Genomic DNA, 13,917 nt, shown 5'->3' with positions numbered 1-13,917 from the left:
CATCAAAACATTTAGAGACGTACAAATAGACACTTCTATATAGGAAAAGAACAGAACAGGAATTCATCATAATGGAGGTAAAAAGGGAAAAGAAACATACAGTGAGGGAAAAAAGGGGGTGGGGGGGGGATTCAGATTTTACGGGGGTCAGTTTCGAATTGCAGCCATCCGTAGGTGCCCTTTGAGAGCGGTTTTGAAGGAGTCAAGGGATTCGCATGTATTAATGACTGTTGGTAGGGCGTTCCACATTTTGGTGGCATAGGAGCGAAAATAATTTAGTCCCTTGTTTGTGCCGAATATGGGTTGTACATGGTTCGTTGCACTCCATCTGGTGTTGTGGGTGTGGACTTTGTTAACATTAAGGAAGTATCTAGACAGGTACATGGGTATCTTGGTGGTGTATCGAATCTTGTGGACCAGACCCATTGCAAGATGCTGTACTCTGTCGTCGACCCTAAGCCATTCCAGCCTGTCAAAGTGGGCAGGGGTGAGGTGGGTTCGGGGGGTGAGGCCAAGTAGGAGCCTGACTAGTTTGTTTTGGGAAGTCTGGAGCCTAGTTTTTAGGGCCTTTGAGGTTCTGTGGTGGGTGTGGGTGGTGGTTTGCAATGCTTGGCTTTGGCGGCTGTAGCCAAATTAGAAAAATGTAAGTGATCTGTAAAGTGAGAGTGAAGTTGTAGCAGAGACTGAGACAACAGAACGAAACGCAGTGGGAGTAGGTGTGCATGAGGTCCCTTCCTTGTGCACAATGATAGCCTTGATAGAGTCTCATTTTGCCCAATCTGGCCTGCGACCTAAAATGAGTGTAAATGCAGGGTGCAATATAACGCAGCCTGTGATGTTTTCTATCTTAAATATTACCTCCAAAGCACCAACACCACTACTACTACAAAACATAAGGGGTCCAGGAGACTGTAGCCTGAATAAATATTAAGAATCAATGTTTCTTATTTACCATTTTGCATCCTAGACTTCCTCCCAGTCTGTGAAGAGGAGAAATCACCTGAGCAACAGGAGAAGAGGAGGCCTGATCTGGTCCAAGAGGAACCACAGCCTCCACAGATTAAGGATGAACAGCAGGAGCTAATTCACAGACCAGAGGAGGCTGACAGGTCAACGCAGACATTACTAGCAGTGAAAAGTGAGTGTAATGACAACATAGAGACAGAGCCTCTAGCCAGCACTTCAAATGAACACGTGAAAACACAAGGTGAGAACCATGGAGCATCACAACAAACTGTTGATTTGCAGCTCATCTCTTCACACTGTTCTGAATCTGACACTGACGACAGTGATGACTGGGACGAGACCATGGAAGATCATTCACACGATCAGACACACACTGTGGAAGAACAAAGACTTTCTTTGAGAAACAAACTGTACCAGGACCTGATATCAGGGCGACAAAGTCCATCCATGAGAACCCATACAGCGGAAAGAACATTTAGTTGTACAGTTTGTTTTAAAACGTTTGCCCGAAAAGGAGATCTTAAGAGGCACACAATGACTCATACGGGGGAGAAGCCCTTTAGTTGTACAGTTTGTAGTAAAACGTTTAACCGAAATTCACATCTTAAGCGGCACACACGTAGTGTGTGCCGCATAGTGCCTTAAGTTGTATACTTTGTGGCAAGTGCTTTAGGTCAAGCCCACATCTGAAGAAACACATGGAGATTCATATGTGAGAGAAATCGTTAGTTTTATAGTTTATTGTGTTTGAGTGAAATTAGTGATCTGAAAACACACAAGGGTTCATACAGGTGAGAAAACTTTTAGTTGAACAGTTTCTCAAGGAAGCCACCTGAGCTGACATATCATGATACATACTGTGGCACACGAATAGATAGATGCCAAAGCAGAGGATGGTTATGATGAGCGCTCAAGGGGAGAAGTAAGGAGTTAAGTTTCTTTCTCACAGACAATTTGACACTTACATTCTAGGCCAAATACGTTTTTGACTTAACATTTTTTTCCCCCTTTTTTCCCTTAAAAAAATCTTACAACTCTCTTTCTAAAAAAATCACACCCGTGTGAACTGAGTGGTGTAAGGTCTGTCTGACGTAATGAAATCATGTCTGACGTAATGAAATCACACCCGGATGTGATTTCACAACTGGCTTTTTTTGTGCAGAAAAAATGACCATGGTTGCTACGGTCATCCAGTTCACCCGGGTATGATTTAATTACGTCAGAAATTATTTTGAACATAGCAACCATGCTAATTTTTTTCTGCACACAAAAGCCAGTTGTAGGAGTGGTTTACACCACTCAAAAATACTGCCATTACTCCAATTAGAAGGTGGGTGTAAGTGCCATCCAGCCGTTTCTCTAATTTCTCTCTTGGAAGAACCACCGTCAAGGACCCCCAAATTGACACTAATTTTAGCCCCACGGACCCCCATTTGAAGATATATGCCAGGGACCCCCCATAAGAGAAGATTTTTATGGCTCTAGCAGTGATTCTCAACTCGATTAATTTCAAGGACCCCCAGTTTGTCATGCATTAGTCTACGGATCCCCATGTAACGGCATTTCTATCTTTGAGATCCCAGTTTATGTTGTAAAATCAATGTTAATTTAACTCTGAGTGTGTACAAATGGAACCAAATGCACCCGCTAGGGTCCATTTGATTTGATTAATTTAGCTAGAGACCCCCTGGAACTCCATCAAGGACCCCTATGGGTCCCCAGACCCCACTTTGGGAACTAATGCTTTAGCTGCCCTTGTTGTTTCATAGTCAGCCATGTCATTTTGTGATGATTATTATTATTATTATTTTTATTTTTTTTAAATAAACAAATTATTTTCACAAGTACATTTTTTTGTGTGATTCCTTTATAAACAAATGAGGCCTAAATACATTGATTGAAAGTTTCTAGATTGTATTTAGAAAATAAAGTGCCACTCTTGCAGATTTTATAGAGAAACAAATAGGCTACCATAATTTCATTATTATCTAAATACTTTTCCTAATAACTCAAATATATTGTTGAGAAAGGGACACTATCTTTCTGAAAATGTACATTTTTATAATCACTATGTAATTTACAATGTATTTAGTCTAGTTTGAATTTGTCCCTGGCAGGGTGGACATATTTTACTGTTTGTACATTGTCTGCTTGCAGTTCATTTATACAAAAGTGTGGGAGCTTGAGTCTGACCAACATGCATTTCTAACAGCATAACATCATGCTGTTAGAACATACTGTTTTTTGTACAGTATGTGGACCATCGTGACATTGATCAATTCTTGATAAAAAGCTTCTAATATATTATTTAGGCCCCAAAATCTATACATCTCACTATTAAGGCACCCGGCCGGTTCCACGTGCTGCACAAGGTGCCCTTTTTTCACTTGAGCACCTGCCCCTCTAAATGTCTGTGCACGCCACTGCACCTTATGTTTATTTTGACTCAGTTCAGTTGCTTGAAGTTCATTTTGATATGTGTTGGTGTGTTCACACAAACATATGTTAAATTGTGCATGCCTACAAAAAGAACAAAGGCAATAAAAAGTTAGACTAAAATAAAATACTGTAACAGCTGTGGCATAGTTAGTTCCAGCGAGAGTGAGGTCTAGCCAACACCAACTGGCATAAACTAAACACGATGGACTACAGAACACAGACGCAAAGCATGCCTCAAACTAAACTTGAGGACTGTGACGGCTGTCGGTGAAGATGTTCGATTTGAACCCAGATAGGCCTACCCGTCTCCCAACAGCAGGGGGCGTACAAGCATCAAATGACCAACAGGATCAGTCTATTTGACATGCGAGAAACCAAACCTCGTCGATCCGGAAGTTATTCTCATTGTTTGTGTTGCCCTTAGAGTATATATATGTTGCCCCGTTTATTTTCAGCAAAGTTCTTCTCGTGGGGTTTTTCTGTCTGTAAAAGAACACAACAATATTATTTTAACTAAAGTAACAATGTGTGACATAGAGACGTTGAGGCTGTTCGTCAACGAACGACTGACCGCCGTTGCAGAGGACATATTAGCTGTGTTTGTCAGAACTATCGTACAATACCAACAACAAATAGATCTGCAACACAGACAGCTGGAGTTCCTCACTCCTCAAGTCACCTCTGATCTGCCAGGTTTGTCACAAATCACAACGATTTATTTATCCTCGGTCTGGACTGGACGTTTAAAATATAGGACGTCCAGCATATATATATATATATATATATATATATATATAAAAGCATTACATCAAACAATATTTTGAAACCGAATTTGCAACACAAACTGTTACTGTAAGATACGACAATAAAGACAAGACAATTTAGGAGAGACAACTCAACCAAATAAGGCATGTATTAGTACAATTTAAACATTGTTAGAGGATGAAGTAACTGCATAGCTAAACATCATTTCAAATAAATAGGGATTGATTGATTGATTTAAATATTTATTAACAGTTTGCAGAATTACAGTACATTTCAAGCACAAACTCAATACAAAGGCTGTTAACTGTGAGTGGACGACCCAATTAAGCATTACACTTGTTTACAAGAGGGTCCACCATGTTCAATTCATCAAAACATTTAGAGACGTACAAATAGACACTTCTATATAGGAAAAGAACAGAACAGGAATTCATCATAATGGAGGTAAAAAGGGAAAAGAAACATACAGTGAGGGAAAAAAGGGGGTGGGGGGAGATTAAGATTTTACGGGGGTCAGTTTCGAATTGCAGCCATCCGTAGGTGCCCTTTGAGAGCGGTTTTGAAGGAGTCAAGGGATTCGCATGTATTAATGACTGTTGGTAGGGCGTTCCACATTTTGGTGGCATAGGAGCGAAAATAATTTAGTCCCTTGTTTGTGCCGAATATGGGTTGTACATGGTTCGTTGCACTCCATCTGGTGTTGTGGGTGTGGACTTTGTTAACATTAAGGAAGTATCTAGACAGGTACATGGGTATCTTGGTGGTGTATCGAATCTTGTGGACCAGACCCATTGCAAGATGCTGTACTCTGTCGTCGACCCTAAGCCATTCCAGCCTGTCAAAGTGGGCAGGGGTGAGGTGGGTTCGGGGGGTGAGGCCAAGTAGGAGCCTGACTAGTTTGTTTTGGGAAGTCTGGAGCCTAGTTTTTAGGGCCTTTGAGGTTCTGTGGTGGGTGTGGGTGGTGGTTTGCAATGCTTGGCTTTGGCGGCTGTAGCCAAATTAGAAAAATGTAAGTGATCTGTAAAGTGAGAGTGAAGTTGTAGCAGAGACTGAGACAACAGAACGAAACGCAGTGGGAGTAGGTGTGCATGAGGTCCCTTCCTTGTGCACAATGATAGCCTTGATAGAGTCTCATTTTGCCCAATCTGGCCTGCGACCTAAAATGAGTGTAAATGCAGGGTGCAATATAACGCAGCCTGTGATGTTTTCTATCTTAAATATTACCTCCAAAGCACCAACACCACTACTACTACAAAACATAAGGGGTCCAGGAGACTGTAGCCTGAATAAATATTAAGAATCAATGTTTCTTATTTACCATTTTGCATCCTAGACTTCCTCCCAGTCTGTGAAGAGGAGAAATCACCTGAGCAACAGGAGAAGAGGAGGCCTGATCTGCTCCAAGAGGAACCACAGCCTCCACAGATTAAGGATGAACAGCAGGGGCTAATTCACAGACAAGAGGAGGGTGACAGGTCAACGCAGACATTACTAGCAGTGAAAAGTGAGTGTAATGACAACATAGAGACAGAGCCTCTAGCCAGCACTTCAAATGAACACGTGAAAACACAAGCTGAGAACCGTGGAGCATCACAACAAACTGTTGATGTGCAGCTCATCTCTTCACACTGTTCTGAATCTGACACTGACGACAGTGATGACTGGGAGGAGACCAGGGTAGATCATTCACACGATCAGACACACACTGTGGAAGAACAAAGACTTTCTTTGAGAAACAAACTGTACCAGGACCTGATATCAGGGCGACAAAGTCCATCCATGAGAGCCCATACAGCGGAAAGAAGATTTAGTTGTACAGTTTGTTTTAAAGCGTTTGCCCATAAAAGAGATCTTAAGAGGCACACAATGACTCATACGGGGGAGAAGCCCTTCAGTTGTACAGTTTGTGGTAAAACGTTTAACCGAAATTCAACTCTTAAGAAGCACACACGTATTCATGCCTTAAGTTGTATACTTTGTGGCAAGCACTTTAGTTCAAGCCCACATCTGAAGAAACACATGGACATTCATATGTGAGAGAAATCCTTAGTTTTCTAGTTTCGAGTGTTTGAGTGAAATTAGTGATCTGAAAACACACAAGGGTTTATACAGGTGAGAAAGCTTTTAGGTGAACAGTTTCTCAAAGAAGCCACCTGAGCTGACATATCATGATACATACTGTGGCACACGAATCATAGATGCCAAAGCAGAGGATGGTTATGATGAGCGCTCAGGGGGAGAAGTAAGGAGTTAAGTTTCTTTCCCTTTAAAAAAAGAAAAAATCTTACAACTCTCTTTCTAAAAAAATAGAACAAATCTATGTTAGCCTGTGCTGAACTATTGCTACTGCCATTTAGCTATGTATGAGTTAAACACTTGGGCCAGGAGGTGAACCAGTGACCTTCTGATTACTAGAAGATGGCCTCTCTACCCACTGAGCTACTGCCATTACTCCAATTAGAAGGTGGGTGTAAGTGCCATCCAGCCGTTTCTCTAATTTCTCTCTTGGAAGAACCACCGTCAAGGACCCCCAAATTGACACTAATTTTAGCCCCACTGACCCCCATTTGAAGATATATGCCAGGGACCCCCCATAAGAGAAGCTTTTTATGGCTCTAGCAGTGATTCTCAACTCGATTAATTTCAAGGACCCCCAGTTTGTCATGCATTAGTCTACGGATCCCCATGTAACGGCATTTCTATCTTTGAGACCCCAATTTATGTTGTAAAATCAATGTTAATTTAACTGAGTGTGTACAAATGGAACCAAATGCACCCGCTAGGGTCCATTTGATTTGATTCATTTAGCTAGAGACCCCCTGGAACTCCATCAAGGACCCCTATGGGTCCCCAGACCCCACTTTGGGAACTAATGCTTTAGCTGCCCTTGTTGTTTCATAGTCAGCCATGTCATTTTGTGATGATCGGGGATCATATCATTATCATTTTTTTCATTTCTTTTTTTTAAATAAACAAATTATTTTCACAAGTACGTTTTTTGTGTGATTCCTTTATAAACAAATGAGGCCTAAATAAATTGATTGAAAGTTTCTAGATTGTATTTAGAAAATAAAGTGCCACTCTTGCAGATTTTATAGAGAAACAAATAGGCTACCATAATTTCATTATTATCTAAATACTTTTCCTAATAACTCAAATATATTGTTGAGAAAGGGACACTATCTTTCTGAAAATGTACATTTTTATAATCACTATGTAATTTACAATGTATTTAGTCTAGTTTGAATTAATTGTCCCTGGCAGGGTGGACATATTTTACTGTTTGTACATGTCTGCTTGCAGTTCATTTATAAAAAGTGTGGGAGCTTGAGTCTGACCAACATGCATTTCTAACAGCATAACATCATGCTGTTAGAACATACTGTTTTTTGTACAGTATGTGGACCATCGTGACATTGATCAATTCTTGATAAAAAGCTTCTAATATATTATTTAGGCCCCAAAATCTATACATCTCACTATTAAGGCACCCGGCCGGTTCCACGTGCTGCACAAGGTGCCCTTTTTTCACTTGAGCACCTGCCCCTCTAAATGTCTGTGCACGCCACTGCACCTTATGTTTATTTTGACTCAGTTCAGTTGCTTGAAGTTAATTTTGATATGTGTTGGTGTGTTCACACAAACATATGTTAAATTGTGCATGCCTACATAAAGAACAAAGGCAATAAAAAGTGAGACTAAAATAAAATACCGTAACAGCTGTGGCATAGTTAGTTGCAGCGAGAGTGAGGTCTAGCCAACACCAACTGGCATAAACTAAACATGATGGACTACAGAACACAGACGCAAAGCATGCCTCAAACTAAACTTGAGGACTGTGACGGCTGTCGGTGAAGATGTTCGATTTGAACCCAGATAGGCCTACCCGTCTCCCAACAGCAGGGGGCGTACAAGCATCAAATGACCAACAGGATCAGTCTATTTGACATGCGAGAAACCAAACCTCGTCGATCCGGAAGTTATTCTCATTGTTTATGTTGCCCTTAGAGTATATATATGTTGCCCCGTTTATTTTCAGCAAAGTTCTTCTCGTGGGGTTCTTCTGTCAGTAAAAGAACACAACAATATTATTTTAACTAAAGTAACAATGTGTGACATAGAGACGTTGAGGCTGTTCGTCAATGAACGACTGACCGCCGTTGCAGAGGACATATTAGCTGTGTTTGTCAGAACTATCATACAATACCAACAACAAATAGATCTGCAACACAGACAGCTGGAGTTCCTCACTCCTCAAGTCACCTCTGATCTGCCAGGTTTGTCACAAATCACAACGATTTATTTATCCTCGGTCTGGACTGGACGTTTAAAATATAGGACGTCCAGTTTTATATATATATATAGGCTATATATAAAGCATTACATCAAACAATATTTTGAAACCGAATTTGCAACACAAACTTACTGTAAGACACGACAATAAAGACAAGACAATTTAGGAGAGACAACTCAACCAAATAAGGCATGTATTAGTACAATTTAAACATTGTTAGAGGATGAAGTAACTGCATAGCTAAACATAATTTAAAATAAATAGGGATTGATTGATTGATTGATTGAAATATTTATTAACAGTTTGCAGAATTACAGTACATTTCAAGCACAAACTCAATACAAAGGCTGTTAACTGTGAGTGGACGACCCAATTAAGCATTACACTTGTTTACAAGAGGTTCCACCATGTTCAATTCATCAAAACATTTAGAGACGTACAAATAGACACTTCTATATAGGCAAAGAACAGAACAGGAATTCATCATAATGGAGGTAAAAAGGGAAAAGAAACATATACAGTGAGGGGAAAAAAGGGGGTGGGGGGGATTCAGATTTTACGGGGGTCAGTTTCGAATTGCAGCCATCCGTAGGTGCCCTTTGAGAGCGGTTTTGAAGGAGTCAAGGGATTTGCATGTCTTAATGACTGTTGGTAGGGCGTTCCACATTTTGGTGGCATATGAGCGAAAATAATTTAGTCCCTTGTTTGTGCCGAATATGGGTTGTACATGGTTCGTTGCACTCCATCTGGTGTTGTGGGTGTGGACTTTGTTAACATTAAGGAAGTATCTAGACAGGTACATGGGTATCTTGGTGGTGTATCGAATCTTGTGGACCAGACCCATTGCAAGATGCTGTACTCTGTCGTCGACCCTAAGCCATTCCAGCCTGTCAAAGTGGGCAGGGGTGAGGTGGGTTCGGGGGGTGAGGCCAAGTAGGAGCCTGACTAGTTTGTTTTGGGAAGTCTGGAGCCTAGTTTTAAGGGCCTTTGAGGTGCTGTGGTGGGTGTGGGTGGTGGTTTGCAATGCTTGGCTTTGGCGGCTGTAGCCAAATTAGAAAAATGTAAGCGATCTGTAAAGTGAGAGTGAAGTTGTAGCAGAGACTGAGACAACAGAACGAAACGCAATGGGAGTAGGTGTGCATGAGGTCCCTTCCTTGTGCACAATGATAGCCTTGATAGAGTCTCATTTTGCCCAATCTGGCCTGCAACCTAAAATGAGTGTAAATGCAGGGTGCAATATAACGCAACCTGTGATGTTTTCTATCTTAAATATTACCTCCAAAGCACCAACACCACTACTACTACAAAACATAAGGGGTCCAGGAGACTGTAGCCTGAATAAATATTAAGAATCAATGTTTCTTATTTACCATTTTGCATCCTAGACTTCCTCCCAGTCTGTGAAGAGGAGAAATCACCTGAGCAACAGGAGAAGAGGAGGCCTGATCTGCTCCAAGAGGAACCACAGCCTCCACAGATTAAGGATGAACAGCTGGGGCTAATTCACAGACAAGAGGAGGGTGACAGGTCAACGCAGACATTACTAGCAGTGAAAAGTGAATGTAATGACAACATAGAGACAGAGCCTCTAGCCAGCACTTCAAATGAACACGTGAAAACACAAGCTGAGAACCGTGGAGCATCACAACAAACTGTTGATGTGCAGCTCATCTCTTCACACTGTTCTGAATCTGACACTGACGACAGTGATGACTGGGAGGAGACCAGGGAAGATCATTCACACGATCAGACACACACTGTGGAAGAACAAAGACTTTCTTTGAGAAACAAACTGTACCAGGACCTGATATCAGGGCGACAAAGTCCATCCATGAGAGCCCATACAGCGGAAAGAACATTTAGTTGTACAGTTTGTTTTAAAACGTTTGCCCGAAAAGGAAATCTTAAGAGGCACACAATGACTCATACGGGGGAGAAGCCCTTCAGTTGTACAGTTTGTAGTAAAACGTTTAACCGAGATTCAACTCTTAAGCGGCACACACGTACTCATAGTGCCTTAAGTTGTATACTTTGTGGCAAGTGCTTTAGGTCAAGCCCACATCTGAAGAAACACATGGAGATTCATATGTGAGAGAAATCGTTAGTTTTATTGTGTTTGAGTGAAATTAGTGATCTGAAAACACACAAGGGTTTATACAGGTGAGAAAGCTTTTAGTTGAACAGTTTCTCAAGGAAGCCACCTGAGCTGACATATCATGATACATACTGTGGCACACGAATAGATGGATGCCAAAGCAGAGGATGGTTATGATGAGCGCTCAAGGGGAGAAGTAAGGAGTTAAGTTTCTTTCTCACAGACAATTTGACACTTACATTCTAGGCCAAATACAATTTTGACTTAACATTTTTTCCCCCCTTAAATCTTACAACTCTCTTTCTAAAAAAAATAGAACAAATCTATGTTAGCCTGTGCTGAACTATTGCTACTGCCATTTAGCTATGTATGAGTTAAACACTTGGGCCAGGTGATGAACCAGTGACCTTCTGATTACTAGAAGATGGCCTCTCTACCCACTGAGCTACTGTCATTACTCCAATTAGAAGGTGGGTGTAAGTGCCATCCAGCCGTTTCTCTAATTTCTCTCTTGGAAGAACCACCGTCAAGGACCCCCAAATTGACACTAATTTTAGCCCCACGGACCCCCATTTGAAGATATATGCCAGGGACCCCCCATAAGAGAAGATTTTTATGGCTCTAGCAGTGATTCTCAACTCGATTAATTTCAAGGACCCCCAGTTTGTCATGCATTAGTCTACGGATCCCCATGTAACGGCATTTCTATCTTTGAGATCCCAGTTTATGTTGTAAAATCAATGTTAATTTAACTCTGAGTGTGTACAAATGGAACCAAATGCACCCGCTAGGGTCCATTTGATTTGATTAATTTAGCTAGAGACCCCCTGGAACTCCATCAAGGACCCCTATGGGTCCCCAGACCCCACTCTTTGGGAACTAATGCTTTAGCTGCCCTCGTTGTTTCATAGTCAGCCATGTCATTTTGTGATGATCGGGGATCATATCATTATCATTTTTTTATTATTATTATTTTTAAATAAACAAATTATTTTCACAAGTACGTTTTTTTGTGTGATTCCTTTATAAACAAATGAGGCCTAAATAAATTGATTGAAAGTTTCTAGATTGTATTTAGAAAATAAAGTGCCACTCTTGCAGATTTTATAGAGAAACAAATAGGCTACCATAATTTCATTATTATCTAAATACTTTTCCTAATAACTCAAATATATTGTTGAGAAAGAGACACTATCTTTCTGAAAATGTACATTTTTATAATCACTATGTAATTTACAATGTATTTAGTCTAGTTTGAATTTGTCCCTGGCAGGGTGGACATATTTTACTGTTTGTACATTGTCTGCTTGCAGTTCATTTATACAAAAGTGTGGGAGCTTGAGTCTGACCAACATGCATTTCTAACAGCATAACATCATGCTGTTAGAACATACTGTTTTTTGTACAGTATGTGGACCATCGTGACATTGATCAATTCTTGATAAAAAGCTTCTAATATATTATTTAGGCCCCAAAATCTATACATCTCACTATTAAGGCACCCGGCCGGTTCCACGTGCTGCACAAGGTGCCCTTTTTTCACTTGAGCACCTGCCCCTCTAAATGTCTGTGCACGCCACTGCACCTTATGTTTATTTTGACTCAGTTCAGTTGCTTGAAGTTCATTTTGATATGTGTTGGTGTGTTCACACAAACATATGTTAAATTGTGCATGCCTACATAAAGAACAAAGGCAATAAAAAGTGAGACTAAAATAAAATACCGTAACAGCTGTGGCATAGTTAGTTCCAGCGAGAGTGAGGTCTAGCCAACTACAGAACACAGACGCAAAGCATGCCTCAAACTAAACTTGAGGACTGTGACGGCTGTCGGTGAAGATGTTCGATTTGAACCCAGATAGGCCTACCCGTCTCCCAACAGCAGGGGGCGTACAAGCATCAAATGACCAACAGGATCAGTCTATTTGACGTGCGAGAAACCAAACCTGGTCGATCCGGAAGTTATTCTCATTGTTTATGTTGCCCCGTTTATTTTCAGCAAAGTTCTTCTCGTGGGGTTCTTCTGTCAGTAAAAGAACATAATATCAATATTATTTTAACTAAAGTAACAATGTGTGACATAGAGACGTTGAGGCTGTTCGTCAATGAACGACTGACCGCCGTTGCAGAGGACATATTAGCTGTGTTTGTCAGAACTATCGTACAATACCAACAACAAATAGATCTGCAACACAGACAGCTGGAGTTCCTCACTCCTCAAGTCACCTCTGATCTGACAGGTTTGTCACAAATCACAACGATTTATTTATCCTCGGTCTGGACTGGACGTTTAAAATATAGGACGTCCAGCATATATATATATATATATATATATATATATATATATATATATATATATATATATATATATATAAAAGCATTACATCAAACAATATTTTGAAACCGAATTTGCAACACAAACTGTTACTGTAAGATACGACAATAAAGACAAGACAATTTAGGAGAGACAACTCAACCAAATAAGGCATGTATTAGTACAATTTAAACATTGTTAGAGGATGAAGTAACTGCATAGCTAAACATAATTTAAAATAAATAGGGATTGATTGATTGATTGAAATATTTATTAACAGTTTGCAGAATTACAGTACATTTCAAGCACAAACTCAATACAAAGGCTGTTAACTGTGAGTGGACGACCCAATTAAGCATTACACTTGTTTACAAGAGGGTCCACCATGTTCAATTCATCAAAACATTTAGAGACGTACAAATAGACACTTCTATATAGGCAAAGAACAGAACGAATTCATCATAATGGAGGTAAAAAGGAAAAAGAAACATACAGTGAGGGAAAAAAGGGGGTGGGGGGGATTCAGATTTTACGGGGGTCAGTTTCGAATTGCAGCCATCCGTAGGTGCCCTTTGAGAGCGGTTTTGAAGGAGTCAAGGGATTCGCATGTCTTAATGACTGTTGGTAGGGCGTTCCACATTTTGGTGGCATAGGAGCGAAAAGATTTTAGTCCCTTGTTTGTGCCGAATATGGGTTGTACATGGTTCGTTGCACTCCATCTGGTGTTGTGGGTGTGGACTTTGTTAACATTAAGGAAGTATCTAGACAGGTACATGGGTATCTTGGTGGTGTATCGAATCTTGTGGACCAGACCCATTGCAAGATGCTGTACTCTGTCGTCGACCCTAAGCCATTCCAGCCTGTCAAAGTGGGCAGGGGTGAGGTGGGTTCGGGGGGTGAGGCCAAGTAGGAGCCTGACTAGTTTGTTTTGGGAAGTCTGGAGCCTAGTTTTTAGGGCCTTTGAGGTGCTGTGGTGGGTGTGGGTGGTGGTTTGCAATGCTTGGCTTTGGCGGCTGTAGCCAAATTAGAAAAATGTAAGTGATCT

The 13,917-nt window shown here is 40.8% G+C and overlaps 1 protein-coding gene and 1 long non-coding RNA gene across 2 annotated transcripts in view; one reads left to right on the top strand and one right to left on the bottom strand.

Annotated features, from left to right (window-relative positions):
- Positions 1-13,917, bottom strand: part of LOC306942183 (heat shock protein beta-11-like) — a 222,507-nt gene that overhangs the window by 75,259 nt on the left and 133,331 nt on the right. The window lies entirely within an intron of this gene.
- LOC306942346 lies at positions 8,162-11,559 on the top strand. The gene is made up of 2 exons (XR_013792275.1): positions 8,162-8,447; positions 9,850-11,559. It is a non-coding gene; the product is annotated as an uncharacterized lncRNA (long non-coding RNA).

The sequence above is a fragment of the Electrona antarctica genome, assembly GCF_951216825.1.
Source record: "Electrona antarctica genome assembly, chromosome: 18".
NCBI lineage: Eukaryota > Metazoa > Chordata > Actinopteri > Myctophiformes > Myctophidae > Electrona > Electrona antarctica.
The sequence above is the reverse complement of the archived record's forward strand: the minus strand, read 5'-3'. Positions and strand labels throughout refer to the sequence as shown.